Genomic DNA, 20,716 nt, shown 5'->3' with positions numbered 1-20,716 from the left:
TAAACAAGAAGTGGTGGGTTGGCCAACCAAGTTGGTGGACAGGGTGGTATTAGACTGAAGTTTTATTTTGCCATTGCAGGACCTTGACTCCTTTACGTTTACACATGGCTAGCTGCAGAGTCCCAGATGAACAGATCCAAACGATGTCATGGCAACAGAGCAATTCCAGGATCTTCCCGCTTTCCCATAACACAGTCATACACAAGCACCGGAAAGGACACACATGGGCTAGACGGCTTGCTGGATTATCTGCACATCCAGTGGCCAACATGGCCCCATTCTAGAAAGCATGACTGGCTTACATCCTGAACCAGACCAGATACCCATGAAAAGAGGAAGATGCGTAGGTCAGGAACCTTTCACTGAGGCTGCTAAATGCTGGTTGGCCGGTCGAGGCCAATGAAGGGATGATGTAAAATGACCTGGGCAAAGTTTAACCTCTTAAGTGCCAAGGATGAGTATGCTCGTCCTTTTTGCATAGACTTACATAATAGCCTGGCACTTAAGGGTTAAAGATACTGGGATCCATGGTAACACATCACGTGCTGCCCCAATGTCAAGGCGTTTTGCAAATCAATGGTGGACATTACTGTACAATCATGCCCCCCCCATAAGCCCCACCTGGGAACGACCACAAACAGGGACTAACTTCAGAAATGTTTACACCAGTTTCATAAAAATCTTAACAGCACCATCTTTACCACCCCGCTTTAATATTTCCACTTTAAAGCGTAAAAAGTAAGGCAATGAGGACGACAACCACAACTCCTCTGCGCTATGCAACAATGGCCACAGTACCTGTGATATCACAGGTGGGAACACACAAGGCGCTCTTTATGAGGTCAGTAAGGACATAATTGATGATTTGACAGGTCGTCACACACCACATTATGCATGACATCTCCGAGGCGATCACCAGCATGACCAGTGATCACAAACAAGACATGACCTACCAGACAGACATAAACAGACCACAGTTTGGGCCATGCAAGCCAGGCTGGTCACCTTAACTGGATCACTGCTCCATTCTGATGCTATAAAGATTTGTCAGACGTCAGACCTGCGCAGAAACCACGCAACCCGGCCACAAGCTGGCATGATGTGGTGAGGGGTTTTGCCCATGACCCTCAAACCAAAGGCCCTCTTCCTTGGGATATCAAAGAGGACCATTTCTGCTTGGATCTTTATAATTGACTTACGCATTCCACGGTGTGGAGTCACTTGACCTCAGTTAATGTTTTAATGCTTAGAGATTGGTCCCCTACCTCCGATCTACCTTTGTTGAAAAGTCTGCCGCATGCAATAGTGCGTGCTTCACGGACCCACAAACCAGATATGGAGAATGCCCAAGAACGGCCCCATCAAATAACTCTCTTGTCAAAGATACTTTCTTTTCCAATTCACCAAGCACTCCATCAAGGGTGGGCATTTCCCTCAAGAGACTCAAGAAAAAACACGTGGCCAGTCCAGAAACAGACTCTTGACCATTTAAACAGCTATGCCCAGGGGCGCACAGTGTCTCTTTTGCATGTGCAAAGATATGTGTTCTACAGTCCTTCTCTTCACTCCTCTTCCTGGTTGCTAATATAGAACGCCCTTTGCAAAAGCAACCATTGGAATAGCAGACCATGGAGTGGAGGGTGGGAAGAGATTCCGGAAAGAGCACAAAGATTGAAATTGATGGGAGCTATTTATCTTCTGCTGGTACTGTGAGGAATCCTGCAGATTCCTTACTAAAACCCCTACCTAAAGTCTCCTACCAGGTGGCCAGGGGAAGGCAGCTGCTCCCTGATCCAGACCCTGGCGATGGTATTAGCCAGGAGGATCACCTGGGAGGAGATGGTCCCAAAGGGAACGGGAGGACTCTGGTGGGTGAGACGCAGCATATTTCTTCCACTGGGGAGGAAGAGTCAGTATTACTGGAGTCTGTAATGACTTGTTGCTAAAAGGGTGTAGTTTCTTACCTGTAACTCCATTTCTCCAGCATTGGTATGTTTCATGGATTCACATGCTGTGAATTTTTCCCTGTCGTCAGGCTGGGAAATATTCACAGCAGGCAAATCCATGAAACCTACCAATGCTGGAGAAGGAGTTTTTCTTTTCCAAAGCCAATTATCCATATGGTGTTAAAACTGTTCAAAGCAATCCCATATTGGAAGTAGGGATCATTTCCCCAGGGCTTAGCATAGTTGTGGAGATGAGAATTCCCATTTTCAACAGGGGAATATGAAAGTTGAATCTTTAAATATTACCATATTAGAGTCTGAGGGCCTCACTGGCGGTATGGGTTTAACGGTGCCGGTAGAGGTGCCGGCGCCGTTAACCCCATATGAGGTCTGCTTGCGGGACCCCGCTCAGGACGCCTGGTTTTACTAGACGTCCTTAGCGGGTCCTGCGAGCGGCCCAGCATGCTAACAGGCCCATCATTAACAGGCCCGTTGTTAGCATGTTCCCCATTCCCATTGAGCCCTATACAGGCTCAATGGGAATGGGGATGTACCGGGTCCGGGTTCCCTGCATGGGGAAATACCGGGCCCTCCAAGGTCAGAATTGCCCGGTATTTCCCCATTCAGGGAACCCGGACCAGAGTTTTGAGGCAGCCATGCCCTTATTAAGGGCATGGTTACCTCCAAACTCGTAATGAAGCCCTGAAAGTCATAATTTCCCTAAAGAACAAAACCATTCAGTAGAACCTTATAATACTCCTTTTAAAACGGGGCTTATGGATGGAAACAAAGTTTGCAACAATTATTTCCTTAGATGGAATGAATTGAACATTGAGGACTTCAAGTCCCACAATGCCAAAAGTACTGGGATGAATAAGAGGGATGCAGAGGCTCTGAATTGCACGTTGCAGACCATTAAGTTTAATGACCCACACCTGAAGGAGACCGAAAAAGGCATAAAAGGCCCTCTCAGGTGCAGGCCATAGAGAGTAGCAGCAGTAGTAGTGGAAGGTGTAGTGCTTGCCGTGACTCCACATCAAGATTGCAGCTGAAGGAAAGCAGATACGACAGAAACTGCAGTCTTTTGCTGTAGGAATGCAGGTTCTGCGAGGGTCTCTTCCTTCAGGGACTCCGTTTGAAGAGGACGCGCAGTGGGAAGCGTGAAGTTGGAACGCTTTCCCCAAGGCAAGACAAGCTCGGGTGGCAGACGAGCACCTGAAAGCCTGTGGAGCAGGAAACGCTCCAATTTTGAAAAACATAGAAAGGAGAAAAACGAGCGTAGCAGTTTTCCAGACCGCCCGCAGCAGAAGAAGCAGAGAACCCTGCGGCAGCAGAGCGAGCAGATGCACAAGCCAAACCCGGTGAGTTCACATGAATACTGTGATTCCCAGAGCGCTCCGTGACCGCCCGCTAGCCGAACTCAGACATTTTGAATACCAAACTAATGAGAAAGAACCAAAGCGGCAGAAAAGTAAATACTGCATATATCGAACTGGTGTGAAGCTGAGAAATATTTATTCTGAATGTCACGCTGTTAAGGGTAGAAAGTGGCAGAACCGCTGTGAATTGAAAGGTCAGAATAATTGCCAACACCACTGAAGGGCAATATTTCTAAAACCCAAAGCAAACAATTATTGCCAATGCCAAAATAGGTCAATAACGAATCTAGTTGAAGAGAACCAATATTGCCAAAGTCAAAAGGGGTAGTTACGCAACCAGTTATGGACCCTATTGTAAAAGAGACAATAGAAATAACAGACCTGAATAAGCATTGCCGAAGCCAAATAAGAGCAGGAATGGGAGAAACCCAGTATCAGCAAACAAACCGCACCAATGGTTCTCAAGTTTTCCCAGAACAAGTAGTCAACACTGAGGTTGTAGAAAGTCAAAGACTTTATAAATTGTACAAAGCAGAACTGTGCTACAGAAGTACTCGTAGTGGTAGTAGCCATTTCATATTGTGCTGGCAGGAGAGTACACAAGGGCAAGGGATTTTATTTAGTATTGGCCTGGCAGGTGAGTGGGCCAGGCGGAACTCTTTGAAGTACAGTGGTAATATTAAAAGTGTTGAAGAAGATTTGACAAGACAATCAAAGCTCACAATTGTTGTGGAATTATCTTGACTAATCAATATTGTTGATGACAGTGCATTATGAACGGTTGCAGAATCACATCCTGACAAAAAATAATTGTTGACATAAATGCACTGTGGAAGAACAGCCTTTTTGTTTCAAAGAAGTAATTGTGGATGGGATTATATTTTGAGCTATTGCAGAATCAACCTGACAGAAGTATTTTTGTTGATATTGATGCATTGTGGAAGTACACCTTTTTGTTGCTAAGAAGTGGTTGTGTGGAATTCTCTACCACCAGTGGAGAGGCAAAAGACTGACTGAACATGTTGAACTGTTGGTTAATCCCAAATCTGAGACCTACTGGTGGAAGAGGACTTTATTTGAACTTTCTTATAATACCGGATTTCCTAATTCTTTTGAACTGTGATTGAAATCCTGATTGAATCTGGGGAAGGAAAATTCATCCAGATTACTAGGAAGAAAAAAATACCAGCAACTGTTCATGTTGTTATGTTTAAGCTGCTATGCATTACCTTGTTGAGTTGATATGTACAAGTGTGAGGTACAGAATTCTTTTGTCAGAGTGTTTTCTTTAGCTTATTTTATAGGTAGGGAAATCCTTGTTAGGGTAGGGATAGTGAGGCGTTCATCAAACCCTTTGAGCTTAATAAAATGGCATTTTTTGAAAACCCTTCACAAAGTCACCTGCTTCACATTTCTGACCCCTCAGAGTACCCTAGAAAAGCCTGGTTAGCTGGACTACAGAAGTGGCTTATGACTCCTCAGGCTAACAGATGCTGTACAAAAATGCCTATGTGACATTAAATAAGTATTTGCTAATGTGTTGTGACGAATCCTGTGATGTCATCCCTTATCCCAGAGGGGGAAACCCTTTCCATGAGTTCAGGGAGGTGAGGCCACTACCCGATAGTCCCCTGGGGGTGGTACTCAGTGGGAGGATCTCATGGGGAGGGATTCCACCTAAGGGATACAGGGAGGCCATAATGGGTTAATGCGGTATAGTGAACCCTGATCCACCTTTCTTCCCTCGCCTTTTCCTTCCTCTAGTCACACTAGCTCCCCCATGTATTTTTGCTATAGCTATAGTACCACTAGTACTGGGACGAGGAAGATCAGAACAGACTCCATTGAAATGTCATCTCAATATACTGAGAGGAGGAAGAAGCTCTGCACTAGAAAGAACTCACAAGACCATTGCATTGAGCAGTCTAGCTTTTGTGGTCCATGGAAATTAAAAAGGGAAGAAGGACTAACAACATAGTCAGTCCCTGCGAGCAAGGCAAGCACCGTGCATACGGAAGAGTTGATCTTGCAGCTACTGACCAGGACATTGTGAAAGGAGATACAGCGTCTCTATCTGCTTGGAAGAGGACCAAGGACCGCTGGCCAGAAGAGGCTGAGGCTCCCGACGTGGAAGATCGAAGAGGGAGACAGTTCAGCAGGTACGCGCAGCCGGGCTCCCAGGAAGTGCTGGGGAGCCACAAAAGGCAATGCACGAGCAGGAAACCGTGTAGAAAAACCATCAGAAGATCCGAGGAGGCCAGAGACCAAGGTGAGAGGCCGGGAGCCCATACAGAAGGTACAGGGGCGGCCCAGGGACCTGAAGGGCACTACAGAAACCAGTATGAAAGAGCCTGGGACTAGTGAAAGAGAAACCGGGGCCTGGTACCCGAAAACTCAGTGTGAAGGGGTCGAGGATCCTAGAAAGAGAAACCAATGTGAAGGGCACTGGGACCCAAGGACAAGAAAGTGTAATAGGATCAAGGTCCCTCTGGAGGAGAGACAGTATTCCTGGCAGGTGAGTGCACCAGGGACATTGGGACGAATCAGTCAAGCATAACCAGGGGTCAATGATTCAACCGTGTATGAGGACACGGTCTTCCAACAAGACCTCTTCATCGCAGTACCTGGTAAGGACGAATACCAGGTCTGTCCGAGTGAGTCACTGGAGGGGCTCACCAGGTGCGTAAGAAAGGCTAGGGTAAGGGAGACATTTCCCCTACTTTGTGGAACTGTGTAAATACAAGCCTGAGGAAGGCCAGGCGACGTAAACCATTCACCCTACTTCGTCGAACTGTAAACATAAGCCCGAAAAAGCCTGAAAAAGGCCAGGGGAAGGGAGACATTCCCCCTACTTTGTGGAACTGTGCAAATAAAAGCCCGAGGAAGGCCAGGGGACGGAAGCCATTCATCCTACTTTGCGCAAAGTAAACATAAACCTGGAAAAGGTCAGGGGAAGGGAGACAGTTCCCTTACTTGTGAACTGTGTTCATCCAGAAGAAGGGAGCCATTCTTCTAGACTCAGAAGAGTCTGATCCAGTTTATTTCATTTGTAAGTATAAGGGATGGACGTAGGATTTGGAACAGGACGGTGGAACTTTTATTTATGGAAATTCTGAGAGCTCTTTAGTTTTTGTTGAGGCTGGGAAACCCCTCTTGGAGTCAGGGATAGTTAGGTTTCCTTCTTTCTTTTGGTATAAATACACGTGTTTGTCCAAAAGCATGCCACCTGTGTGCCGGTCTCCTCCGCACACACCCATATAGTGTATAAACGAGCATTTGGATACAGCTAAGAGACATTTAAAGCATAATGGGCCTTAGAGAATTGGCAAAAATCTATAAAATGCATCTCTGTGGTTGGTACATTTGTGGTGCGATTTGTATGTTATGTTATGTTATTGACATTTGTAAAGCGCACGTTCGCCCAAGGGCATCATGGCGCTGGAAAGGAAGCTACCCAATCGGGAAAGACCAGTGAAGAGTGTATGAGTGTCTATGCGATGCCTGGTACCCAGAAACTGCATTTAGCGCCTGCTTATCAAATCTTAATTTAGGTTCAGCTCATCCAACTATATGTTTACAACTAGCACCGACAATGTAAAAGATTCCCCGTTAAAATAATGATATGTAATTTTATCTCCCAAGGATAGACTTAATAACTGATGTGATTGTGGAGTAGAGCAGACTCCCGTTCTCTGGAGTAACAGTTATTTCTGGGAAGTACATTTTACTGGGCCTTATGCATGCTGCTGTCCATTCAGGACAGATATCCAAGCAGAGGATTCTGGGAAAAAAAGACAGGACTGCGTAGGCCAATCTCAGAATCAAGAGAACAGAGTAAACCCAGGACTACATGGCAAAGAAAAGGAGCGCTTGCTGTCACACAATGCTTGACCTGCATTCTGCAAAAAGCTAACGTAATGAGAAGTGAACTTGTATAGTGTCCTCCTGCCATGATGGCCTTGGTGTGCGTGTCTCAAACAGAAAAGGGTGGGGGCACGAGGTTGCTGGTGAGATAGAAGGAAAGGCAGATGCGAAATCTTCAGGGTTGAATGGTGCGGGTTGGGTACACCCGGGCTCTGTGTGCATTCTATGGGTTTGACAGACACATTGGGGAGTATGTTATCCGATCGAGAGAGCACGATACCTGGTTGAGTACAATACTTTGGGTCTGATTAGCCTCTGATGTGGGCGAGCGTTAGAATGCTAAAGAGGAGTGCTTGGATATAGCGCGATTTGTTTTCATGTTGTAAAGGCTAGGCCTGCTAACGCAGAGTGTCGGGGATTTAGGTGTATTGTGTAAGGTGGTAGGAGGGAGTCCCTTAGCTGGGGAATAGAAAAATTGGGTACAAGTAGCATTGGAAAACTAAACTAGGAGCTATATGGGGACGTGATGTCAGAAGAGCCAAGTCTCCTACCCGCCCTACTTACACTAACCCAGACAGACAGCTTCCGATGCACCATCTAGCCAGCAAGGATCTGTGAATTGGAGAAGAGGGACAGTCATGGCCCATGTGGACACATGGCACGCCCCAAATATGGGCATATTTCTGGTAATCCCTGAAGGATATATTGCTCGGGGGGAGTGGGCATGAACCCACAGGAAGCGAACATAGCATTGGAAGTGGTCGAATGATCATGTATCGCTTGGAAGTGAACGCTACCTTGCCTCAGGGGGAGTGGGCAAGAATCCCCAGAGTGAACGCTACCTTGCGTCCGGGCGAGTAGGCATCAATCCCCAGGGAGTGAATGACACTATGCGCCTCTGAGGAGTGGGCATGAATCCCCAGAGCGAACGCTACCTTGCCTCATGGCCAGTGGGCATTAAACCCCCTGGAGTGCATGACACCATGCGCCTCTGTGGAGTGGCCTCGTATCCCCAGAGTGAACGCTACCTTGCCTCAGGGGGAGTGGGCATAAATCCCCAAGGAGTGCATGACACCATGCGCCTCTGAGGAGTGGGCATGAATCCCCAGAGCGAACGCTACCTTGCCTCAGGGCGAGTGGGCATAAATCCCCAAGGAGTGCATGACACCATGCGCCTCTGTGGAGTGGCCACGTATCCCCAGAGTGAACGCTACCTTGCCTCCGGGCGAGTGGGCATGAATCCCTAGAGTGAACGCTACCTTGCCTCAGGGCGAGTGGGCATGAATCCACAGGGAGTGAATGGCACCATGCACATCTGGGAGAGTGGGCATGAATCCCCAGGGAGTGAATGACACCATGCGCCTCTGAGGAGTGGGCATGAATCACCAGAGCAAACGCTACCTTGCCTCAGGGCGAGTGGGCATGAATCCCCAGGGAGTGAATGGCACCATGCACATCTGGGAGAGTGGGCATGAATCCCCAGGGAGTGAATGACACCATGCGCCTCTGAGGAGTGGGCATGAATCCCCAGAGCAAACGCTACCTTGCCTCAGGGCGAGTGGGCATCAATCCCCAGGGAGTGAATTACACCATGCGCCTCGGAGGGAGAGGGCATGAATCCCCAGGGAGTGAATGCTACCTTGCCTCCGGGCGAGTGGGCATGAATCCCCAGGGTGCGAATGACACCATGTGCCTCTGGGGGAGTGGGCATGAATCCCCAGAGTGAATGCTACCTTGCCTCAGGGCATGAATTCCCAGGGAGTGAATGACACTATGCACCTCTGGGGGAGAGGGCATGAAACCCCAGGGTGAACACTACCTTGCCTCAGGGCGAGTGGGCATGAATCCCCAGGGACTGAATGACACTATGTGCCTCAGAGCGAGTGGCATGAATCCCCTGGGCGTGCATGACACCAGTCGCCTCTGGGGGAGAGGGCATGAATCCCCAGAGTGAACGCTACCTTGCCTCCGGGTGAGTGGACATGAATCCCCAGGGAGTGAATTACACCAGTTGCCTCTGGGGGAGTGGCCATGAATCCCCAGAGTGGAAGCTACCGTGCCTCAGGGCAAGTGGGCATAAATCTCCAGGGAGTGAGTGATGCCTTGCCTCTGGGGGAGGGGCATAAATCCACAGAGGGCAAATGATACCTTGCCTCTGGGGGAGTGCCTAGGCATGAATCCCCAGGGAGTGAATGCTGCCTTGCCTCTGGGGGAGTGGGCATGAATGTCCAGGGAATTAATGATACCTTGCCTCTGGGGGAGTGGGAATGAATCCCCATGGATGACTGCTGCCTTGCCTCTGGGGGAGCGGGCATGAATCCCCAGTGAGTGAATGCTGTCTTGCCTCTGGGGAAGTGGGAATGAATCCCCACGGATGACTGCTGACTTGCCTCTGGGGGAGCAGGCATGAATCCTCAGGGAGTGAGTGCTGCCTTGCCTCTGGGGGAGTGGGCATGAATGTCCAGTGAATTAATGATACCTTGCCTCTGGGTGAGTGGGAATAAATCCCCAGGAAGCAAGTGCTGCTTTGCCTCTGGGGGAGTGGGCATGAATCCCCAGGAAGCGAGTGCTGTCTTGCCTCTGGGGAAGTGGGAATGAATATCCATCGAGTGAGTGCTGCCTTGCCTCTAGGGGAGTGGGAATGAATCCCCGGGGAATGAATGATACCTTGCCTCTGGGGTAGTGGGAATGAATCACTGGGGAGTGTGTGCTGCCTTGCCTCTGGGGGAGTGGGGACGAATCCACAGGGAGTCAGTGCTGTCTTGCCTCTGGGGGAATGGGAATGAATGCCCAGGGAATGAATGATACCTTGCCTCTGCTCGGACGTAGTGAAAATGACTCACCAGGGAGTGAGTGCTGCCTTGCCTCTGGGGGAATGGGAATGAATGCCCAGGGAATGAATGATACCTTGCCTCTGGGGTAGTGGGAATGACTCACCGGGGAGTGAGTGCTGCCTTGCCTCTGGGGTAGTGGGAATGGATCACCGTGGAGTGAGTGCTGTCTTGCCTCTGGGGGAGTGGGAATGAATCCCCAGGGAGCGAGTGCTGCCTTGCCTCTGGGGGAGTGCCTAGGCATGAATCTTCATGAAGTTAAGCTATTTTTCTTTTTCATCAGTAATACAGGACACAGCCCACTGGTGCTTTTGTTTGTTTAGGCTGTGGATTGAGTAGCTCTGAAGGGCAAATGATTAAAACTTCAGTGTCGCAAATATGGAAAATGAATGTTGGCCACACTGCCTGCCTGGGCAGGGAGGGATAGGAGTATTTCTTAAACTGCGCGCTCGCATCGCAATCCCATGTTCTCTTTGCACATATAATAGAGATAATAAGCGTCCCAATACTGTGCCGAAACTCGCATTACTCTGGATTGGTTTGCATTCTTCGCAGCATTCCGCCATCTAGTGGTTACATCTGTAATTGTCCAAAACATTACTTCTAAATCCTACAAGGAACAGCTCTTCATTGTGGACCACTGCCCTGGCATGGTTACAATAAGGCGCAGGAATAATCAGAGCTGCTAATTGAATGTGCATTAAATACATGGTTGCTTCATAAACACAAAGTTCTGAAGCAAAGATACAGTTTTCCTTCAGAGATACTGTGTGTTATACCTACCAAATGGTCCCAGGCCAACCACATTGAGGCAGTGTATGCTTTTCACTTTGCATTTTGGGACTTGTAGTTTTGAGTCTCATGTCATACATGTACCAGCATGGACAGGAGAAAACCAGGTGTTAAACAAAGATTCCTGGGTGTGAATCTGTACCGCGTTTCAAGGGTCTGCAACCTTTGGTACTCCATATGTTTTGCACTACAACTCCCATCAGTCCCAGCCATCATAGTTCATTATGCGTGATCATATGAGTCGCACTCCAAAAAAATCTGGAGATGAAAGGTTGTAGACCCCCGCTTTACCACCTGCCCCCTTCCTCGTTATCGCCCACTGGAGCCTGGACATGCATTGCAGCCTCCTTTTCTGACCTCACCTAGATTTGGCAAGCAGGGCATTTCGATGCATCATCACTCGAGAACCCGATACATAATATGCGGGTAACTAGGGGCGGACCATAGCAGAGGCCATGCCACCTGCCAGCTATTTAGCAGAGACGTCCAACTACTGGTGCCTTTCATCCTCCCTGCTGCATTATGGCTAGACCTTGGCCACTGGCAGGGCAGGTTCTAGCCACTAGCTCCTAAGACCCCCATGCCGCAAACATCCACACTGCAGCCCCGCCCCAACACCCTAAAAACTGTTGCAACATAAAAGACGAGTCCATTAACTTGCATAAGGAAAACTGAATAAAACGAGGGAAACTAGACAATAAAATTGCAAAACAATCCACTTTCTCGTGCATATGTTCGTTGCCTAACTGCCTTCCCCTAAATTTTGCTGCCACAAAAACATTTTTTGCTGCTGCATAATCTACATTTTTGATTCTCATTTCAAAGTATTACTTGAGCCAATCGGCACTAATTAGCCACTAAAGACCGTAGCTTTGTTTTTTTAATCAGTTTTAATTTACTGAAACTTCTCTTAGCAGTAACTGTGCGCAACATCCTCTGGGCGAGCCACATATTTGAAAACACCAAATATTTCTCTGTTTGGCAAATATGTTGCAACGTACAAACCTTTCCAGTACCCTTAAGCAATCATTGTTGTCTTTGTCAATGTTACACTATAGCAAACTATTTTTAAGGCTTTATTATTTATTTATTTATTAAATGGTGCTTACTGCAAACTATCACTTGCAGGTACCCCTACATTTGGCAAATCAGGCACAGTGAGATTAAATGATTTTCCCAGGGTCAGACACTGATCAAGTGCTGAAGCCGGGATTTGATACACGGCTGGCCACATGTTTTTGGCACGTTACCTCATTCCTTTCCAGCTCTAGTTGGTACAGGTATGTGTTAACATAGAACATACAAGGTGACCATCTTGAAGTTATTGTTTCAAATACCATGGAGTTTGTTATACACCCCTCCCATTTCTAATCACCCGGCATTTGCAATTTCCATCCCACCAACAGTCACTCCCAATAACCCATTCCTGTGTCCAAAGCCATCTGTGGCAGCTACCATCTCCTTTAAAAAAAAATACCCCCACAAAGCAATGATAGAAATGGCTCAGAATGGCTGAACATGCAGACCACATGCGCCCAAGGCAGCTGCCAGCACGGCCCACCTCAAGAAATGACCCTGGCCATTGGATCGGAGCTACATCATGCTCTTTGTCCCGAGTTGGTGCCCAGCCATTGGCACCAGTTGGTCAAACCAGCCTACATCTGCCGCTTGGTTATCAGAACACCCACATGATCTAGATCGCTTCCATTCCTGGCTCTCGGCCGCTTTCACTATTCATGCTCATGCCAAATTAATCACACCCTCCATTAGGAGGAAATTAAAACTGGTTTTCTCCCCGTCATCTGAAGCCAAACTTCTAAGAGCACAGTTGGAGCATGCTCCACAGCCCAGGACCAATTTCAGCCCATCTTCTGCACATCGAGTTCCCAGGGAATCCTTGAGGATTTTCACACTCAATCGTGGTGGTACTGGATCGCTCGACCGGGGGAACTCTGTGATAAACCTTCCTTCTTCTGTACAAATGACACTCCTCATGCACGAGAACCCTCAGTCTTGGCAGATACTTCAGCCTGGAGTCCCAGTGGAATATACTTGTGAGGGTCTTTTTCTTGAATGGGCTACTCGGGTCTCCTTTAAGAAATGTAGAGGAGTGGATGGTAGGCATCCCATTGTAAATTGCCCCATGAACTTTTGAAGTCCTAGCAAGCCACTTAGCTATGCGCTTGCTATCTATTGAAGGTCATAACACCCCAGTCCGGTTAGGTACTTATCTCATGCAAGAAAGTGTTGATCGCACCCATTCCCGAAGAGGTACTCCATAGACACAGGAGAGAAGGCAATTATAGGCCGTTTCTAATTTGCTCAACCTATCAAAGCTTTGAGTGAGGGTAATTGTGTAGCAACTGTAGACTTTCATTGGGGTTAATGACATACAAGACCCGTTCGGACTACATTTGGCCACGCAAATGTATAGAGTCAGTATTAATGATAGACCTGAATGACCTTTCAAAGCCCTGCCTAACCTCTGCAGATTCCACAGCTTCTCGATCAGACATCTGGATCAAAGCCCTGCTTAACCTCTGCAGATTCCACAGCTTCTCGATCAGACATCTGGATCAAAGCCCTGCTTAACCTCTGCAGATTCCACAGCTTCTCGATCAGACATCTGGATCAAAGCCCTGCTTAACCTCTGCAGATTCCACAGCTTCTCGATCAGACATCTTTCTCAAATTGGAATTAAATATCAGGCCCTAGAGTAGTCTAAAGATTTTCTTCCGCACCATTCCCCCTGCCCCTCCAACCACCACAATCCCTCTGGACCAGGCCTGCAACTGTCCATCTGCAGACATAGTTCACTAGGACTCAATGTTTTCCTCACTATTGTTTCATTTAACAGCTGCAACGTTTGGCCACAATCTTATTACAATGATAAACAGCTTATCTTTCTACTTCCCCGAAAGGGGATAGCAATGCATGCATAACTGATATATGGATCACGTGATATTAGCAGAGCCAGCCTAAAATCAAAGTCAAAAGGACTCAAGCCATTTTCACATCTGGCATCTTGTGACTACCATGTTGACCGATGCCGTGGCACTTTGCCCTTCTCAGTCAATTTCCTCAAAAGAAACATTGGGGCGCCGTTTGATCAAGGCCTTCCCTGGATCCCACAATTCACTGAAAGAACCAAAGATGCCCTTTAAAATCTCATTTCTCATTAAACAAACTGAACCTTAGTACATGTCTAGTGCATATCAATGCTTGGATGACACAAAAAGGCAAACTCAACCCAACCAGAACCGACGATTTGCAGCACCACTATATACAATCCTTCACCAATACATTTGCAAGAAGAAACGGCAACGTGTCCACAGGCAAAGGCAATAGCCAAAAACCTCAGACTCTTCAATGAGGGGCGTCTCACACTCCACTGTAGGTTAAAGCCATCAAAGGAAGTTGCATCTTATAACTCGATACTACTTGATGCATCATTATTTCACCTTCTTGCATAGAACCACAGTAGCCATTGCTCTAGCAGTCACGCGACAAGACGTGCCAATGGCCTATCCTTTGGGATCCCCCATTTGTTGAGCAAACAGCAAATGGTCCAAAACGAAGACGACAGACCTCAAAGACACAAGCACCTCACACCCCAGGCCTATGACACTCCACCGGCTCCCGATCAGAGGGTTGAATTCAAAACCCTATGCATCACTCATCGCACGTACACGATAAGGACCCAGAAGCCACACCAGGAAATGCATCCACCGCAATCCAACCAGAAGGCTATGGGTCCAGAAACCCAGTAACAGTGTTGAGCTTCAACCGGAAACGCCCCAGAAGACCAGCCTTCTCTTCTCTCAACTAAGCTCTACAACTCCAGGTGGCTTCATATTCAGGAAACCCACTGAAAAACGTGGCTATGCAAAGGACACTAGAATAGCAGCCTTACAGATCTGCTCAAACCGATGCACCATGGACCAACACAAACAGACCTCTCGCTTCTGAAGAGATCATCCAGACAGAGCCTGCACTGCTTACTCTCACCACCATGATATGCATCCGAGCAATCGATGCACCATGGACCAACACAAACAGGACTCTCAATTCCGAAGAGATCATCTGGACAGAATCTGCACTGCTTACTCTCGGCAACAAGCTATGGATCCGAACCATGTTTCAGCCAAGGGATTTGAGAGATCAGACTCTTCAACTGCAGACAACTCAACATTTCCAGCAGGTTCATTTTGGCCAACCCAGCCACTCGCCATTCACCCCACTAACCTGCTCACACCTCCGAGACTTCCCATCTACACTAAAAGAAACAAACCTGCTAGGAACTAGCTCCTCGAGCCCCCAAGATAGCGCCTGCTTACTGGGTGGTGCCCGATGCAAAGGAACTGCTTTTAGCGCCTATTCAAACCTTTATTTCCATCCTGCCCATCCAATGGCTGCGGAAAACGGGGGATTACCTGCTTTTGAAACTGCATAAAAGGGGACCATATGTTGCCAGCAGTTGAGAACCCGCACTGGTTTCCAGTTGCCAGACACCAATTTTAAGATGCTTCGAATGACACACAGACCTCACTGAAAGGCCCACTTTCTCATTTAAGAGTTCCCTTACTCTGTGCTTGTTCACCAGCTCAGCTGCTGGAATGCCCTCCTTCGTAAATTAATGAACATCTGCAATGCGCTCCGTGGTAAGCGCTCTATTCACGGACTTACCCCCAAATGAGACTGCCTAATGTGACACTGCGATAGGTCAACCATCCCAAAGGTCAATCTACCAAAATGTAATTACCAAAATGTAATTACTGAATAAAAACAGCTGTGCAATGCCAAACTCCTACATGCATGTGACGAATCAAGTTCCGGGGCACCAGTGGTCCAGAGATGAAGATCGGTTTCTAAACCATCAATCAGCCCCACCCCTCTAGTACATCAGAAGGGATCCAAACAGATTGGAATACAAGTGAATTATAAGACCTCCTTGTCCAATTGTTGGTAACGTGGACCGAACGGCAGGCTTATCTCTGCAAGGTTGTGGATCGTTGGTTAGTTGCAACACAGCAAAAATACAATTATTACCCAATGATAAAAGGGACTGTCCAGTCATGGTTGTCTACAAATATCTACTTTATTAGTACTACAACAGACACTTCTAGCACTACAAAATACAACCCACCCTGTAAATGAACACAGAGGACAGACAGTTTCAAGAAGGAAAGGGATGCACTCTGGATACTGACAGGAGGGTAGTTGGTTACTGTTCAAAGTTATTGGGTTCCAGCACCAAAGGGGCTAAGGGTCGTAACTGTCTAGTGGGGATTTGGAGAAAGGCCAGGGGGGAAGAACCACAATGTACCTAGTGCTGAAGAAGTTCTTGGTGCTCGACAGCATCGAGGTGGTTCCAGGGCGCGTCACAGCCCTTTATGAAATGAGTCCTTCTTCTTACTCTTTTCGAAGTCGTTGGATGATCTGTCAAGTGAGGGGTTCAGCCCTCTTAAAACCAAATCGGTCCCCACCAACACTCTTCTGTTATGCATGAGGTCAGGACCAGAGTGCTCTGCAACGGGACAGACAAGGGGTGACAACACATACCAAAGACCCACCCATCTTCCTGTCTGTTGTAGATCCAAGTGTCTCTCTGGTTAACTGAGCCCTCTGTGACTCTCGATTAAAGCGCTGGTCTTCCTTGAGGTTTGTGATGGGAGCAGACTTCCCGTCTCCCCTGAATCACATCCTTCGTCTCTCTGAAAGGGTTCTGCTCTGCAAGGACACCTGCGGTAACTGCTGGACCCAGACATGCCATTCACTGCCTTTCAAACAGAAGTGGAAACTAACTTCAAGTTGACACATTGCATACCAAAGGGTTGTTAACCCCGCCTTTCTGTTGTCTGTCTGGCAACCAAGCCTCTCCTCTACGCTTGCTTCAATTTCCTCATTAGTATGTACTGCCATCAGCCGGATTAGACAAAGGAAAAACAGATCCATGGAGACTGACATTTAAATTAAGCTGCTCATGGCAGGAGGAAGGTGTGCCTTCCCCCTTCTTGGGATGCTTTGATGTACCTGTGGCTGTCACATTCTTGCTGAATATGACAGGGGAAGACTGCACCTGTAAGGCTGTCTTCCTGGAGTACACGTGACTATGTATTTCGTGCGGGAAGCAGAGTAAATGGGTGCGGAATGACCATACACATTTCTCGGAGGTTGGTCTCCCATCATTCATTTTAAATATTTTTAAAAATCCAAAATCCCAGGTGAGTGCACCCTCCCCGTGCAGATGGTCGAATTCCTCAGAATGCATTCATTAATCTCCCCGTTTGTTTTAAATGGGGGTATGTAGGACATGACCATATGCAAATAGTTGGGCCGTAGAAATGTGGCAGAGCCTCTAAATTGGCCCACAGTGAACTTTATCCAGATCAAGTACCATTTCTGCCCTATATTTTTGTAAAGAGGTTTTCAGGTTAAAGAGGTTATCAGTAAGAAAATGCAGGGCACGTATAGGAATCAGGATTAGGGATGGAGGTTAGCATTAGAGGGTGAGGTTGGAGCGTACGATCAGTGCATGGGGGAGAAGAGGAAACAGAGGATAAGGGGCGTGCAGAGGAAAATGGGGTAAGTTGGAACCCCATCATCATCACCCCCCCCCCATCATCATAAAAACTTCATTTAAAAAAACACAAAGTTGATTTCAGGACTGGTTGCCCTTCAGGAAACCACTAAGGCATTACAACATTAAAAGAACCAGAAATGAGACTTTGGGTAGATCAGCTGTCAGTCGTCTTACAATAGGCAGACACACATGTAAGTTGACCGTTGGACATGGACCGCGTTCAGGCACATACAGACTATGGGACTTTTTAAAATACGTAATCTGGATTTTTAGCCACATTTACACACTATTGCTTATTTTATTTCTATTCGATAACCCAACAATAAAGGACAACCACATAAAAAGCCTTTTTGTTCTACGGCTTTGAATATACTATTCATTTTGCCAAAGAACAGCATCAGCCTTACCACTGGAAATGCCTTTCCTCGCAGATGCGGCCCCGTTTCCAGCTCCTTTAGGATCAGTCAGGTCCGGCACAAGGAAAAGTGTGTGAACTTGGCAGAGCAAGTGGCAGGTAACGAGCGGAGAACATCATGCCACACTACATCCTGCCGTCTCCCATTAGGCTGGTGCAAGCCAGGCATGTGTGCCACGCCTCCCACCCGGTTAGCCTACCTCAGGACAGCATATACTGTGCGAGCTGGCAAGAGACCAGACTGCCCACTTTACCACCCTTCCTGCCAGAACAATGCAAGGAGCCCAGATGAGAGCAACATGTGACGGCAGAAGCTATTAATAACTCAATGTTTGGAGAAAGCATTGACTTTTGTGCTGGGGTCTGTCAGAGAAGGAGGCGGGCAACTAACAACCAAGTCTTACTGCTTTGCTATGAATCTTACCTTTTATGTTTATGTTTGACATTTATATATCGCACCAGGTACCCTAAGGCTTAAGGGCGCTTAAACAACAAAACTCTAACAAAACTGACACAAAACAGAACTGACCGATGGCCCGGCCAAAAAAAAGGAGATCAAGGTCATAATGCAATAGGAGATGATGAGCTATGAAAAGAGAGCAGTTTTTAGCCCTTTCGCAAACACCCAAGTGGGTGCTGTGACCCTCAGTATAGACAAAAGAGAATTTTGAGTCAATTAGTCCAGAAAAAAAGGACCCAACATAATTGGAGGGTGAAACACAAAATAGGGAGGGCCCTGGATTGTGTCCCTTTAGGCACCGTCAAACAACGAGGAGGGATAGCAAAGTGCTGGAGTTGAGCTGTGGCTGAAGGCTCATTCAAGCATATGTTCATGGAGTGTAAGTGTGTTAAAACGTTCTGGGAAAATGCTTGGGACAGTATGAAACGCATTTTCAAAATACAAGATGATTTTAATTGTAAAGTTCTTCTATTTGGCAGTGCACTCTTGCAACACATATTGGAGATCAATACTTATCATTTGTTTGACCCTTTTATCTTAGTGGCTATACAAACTATTACTGTCAATTGGAAAAACCGTGACCATATTAACCCTAAAATTTGGTGGAACTCCATATGTACCATTCACAGATTAGAAAGATGTATTGCCTCTTCTCCGTGTCTACTGCGTAAACATGAATTAAAGTGGAACGTTTTTCTGGACTTCCTTTCTACTGATGCCTCTTTTTCTTAAATATTAATGTCATTGTATCAGGTTATCCTGTACTCTGTCCCCCTTTTTTGGTTTTTGCATCTGTCTTGTTTGTCTTTAGGTTTTGGCCCCCATTTAAAATTCGGTACACCTACAATAGTATGCACCTGTACCTTGTTTCTTCTTGTAATCCTTTGATAGTGGGATGTTCTGCTTAATATTTTTCTCATACATAATTGTTACATGGCCATCATCCACTATTCTTAACACAATTCATTCAAACAAAGAGTGGAGGCAGAATGACGGAGGTACATTGCATGCAGGCCACTAGGATAGGGGACCCCCTTATTGGAAAGAATATGTCAGACGCAGCTCTAGCAATGGATAGCACTGGGGTGTGGCCCCAATGCGCAAGTGGCCCACAGTTGCAAATAGCAATTCATTCCTTGTGTGACGGGCTATTTGTATGGTACCCCAAAAGAGATTTCAAATAGTGCGTTTAAGGAATATTTGTTCACTAACTCTGGTCAAAACTACCAGCTTCACAGTGAATTAACTCCTGAAACTGGCCCATTTTGATCACAAAAAAGAAAACGGACCCACACTTGCATATTGGGCCTGCACTAGGGCATTGCCCTATAGAACAGCCCAAGCTTTGATAGAATCCCTAACCCTGAAAAGATCACTTTTGCACCAAATGTTCCTTTATCATGGACGTCCCAAGATCAAATGTGCAAGATTAGACACTCTACAGAATCGCGCTCTCGACCTAAGGTGGATGTCACCCAGTGGTGCTCTGGGTGTCCACAAAGCAAGCTGCGGTCATGGAGTCTGTTTTAAGGGGGGGGATTCCAAATGATGGGGTGGCTCTAGTAAATGTGTGGCCAGATTGTGCCGAGCATGGCTTAAAGGAAGGGCAGGTGGCTTATGCAAGGGCCACCTGCTCAAAACAAAAAATACATCCTGAGGCCAGAGGCACTGCTAGGGATGAGGGGGTTGGGGGGGGGGGTCTATAGCTCAGGGTCTTTTGGCCGTAGCCCCGGATAGAAGCTAAATGGCTATCTAGCACCAAGTCCCGACAGGCCCGACATTACCGTAGCCCTGGACCTTTTCCAAACCTAGCAACACCCCTGCACGAGGCCCTGCAAACATGCATTTTGAGTCGGTTAGCACTGTCTCAGGTGGGCTTGTCTGAACACTGTAAATAAAGCTCCATCTAGTTAAGTTCCTTAATGAATGTCTCCATTAGGATAGAAGCAATTCAATCACTGACAGTCGCCTGCATTCTGTAAATAAATGACCCCTGCCCGATGTGCTTAATAACGTGCTTATTTACAGGTTCCGCTTGCTTGCTGCCGGTCTGTTCCATAATAATCTGTTGCTAGTAACCCCCTGCAAGCCAGGGCTAATAATATGCTCTTATTCCCTATGCAAACACGTCTTCTCCAACTACAGGCTGCGTATCTTTCTGGCTAAAGATAGACCTGAAGATGCCACCTTGTCCCGGAAATGTTTTTCCCTCCTCCCCAGGCGTTTGGTGGAGAAGCTTGGGAGTAGGTTATCCATAGGGAAGAGCCCGCAATTTGATGGACTACAGTGTTTGGGTCTAGTTATCCATTGATGTGGTAGAGTGCGGTAGGGTTAAAGAGGAGAATGTAGTTGTGGTCGGGTTACTGTTCATGATGTGCGAATGGATAGGTCTGTAGTGGCTGTCTGCGGGCACCGGGGGAGAGGAATTTGTGTGCATACTGTAAGG

At 47.2% G+C, this 20,716-nt stretch overlaps 1 protein-coding gene across 5 annotated transcripts in view; it reads right to left on the bottom strand.

Annotated features, from left to right (window-relative positions):
* SHROOM4 (shroom family member 4) overlaps window positions 1-20,716 on the bottom strand; it is a 678,783-nt gene that overhangs the window by 106,820 nt on the left and 551,247 nt on the right. The gene's annotated exons all lie outside the window — the stretch shown is intronic.

Source organism: Ambystoma mexicanum, chromosome 2q (genome assembly GCF_040938575.1).
Source record: "Ambystoma mexicanum isolate Mex_15411 chromosome 2q, UKY_AmexF1_1, whole genome shotgun sequence".
Lineage (NCBI taxonomy): Eukaryota > Metazoa > Chordata > Amphibia > Caudata > Ambystomatidae > Ambystoma > Ambystoma mexicanum.
The sequence above is the reverse complement of the archived record's forward strand: the minus strand, read 5'-3'. Positions and strand labels throughout refer to the sequence as shown.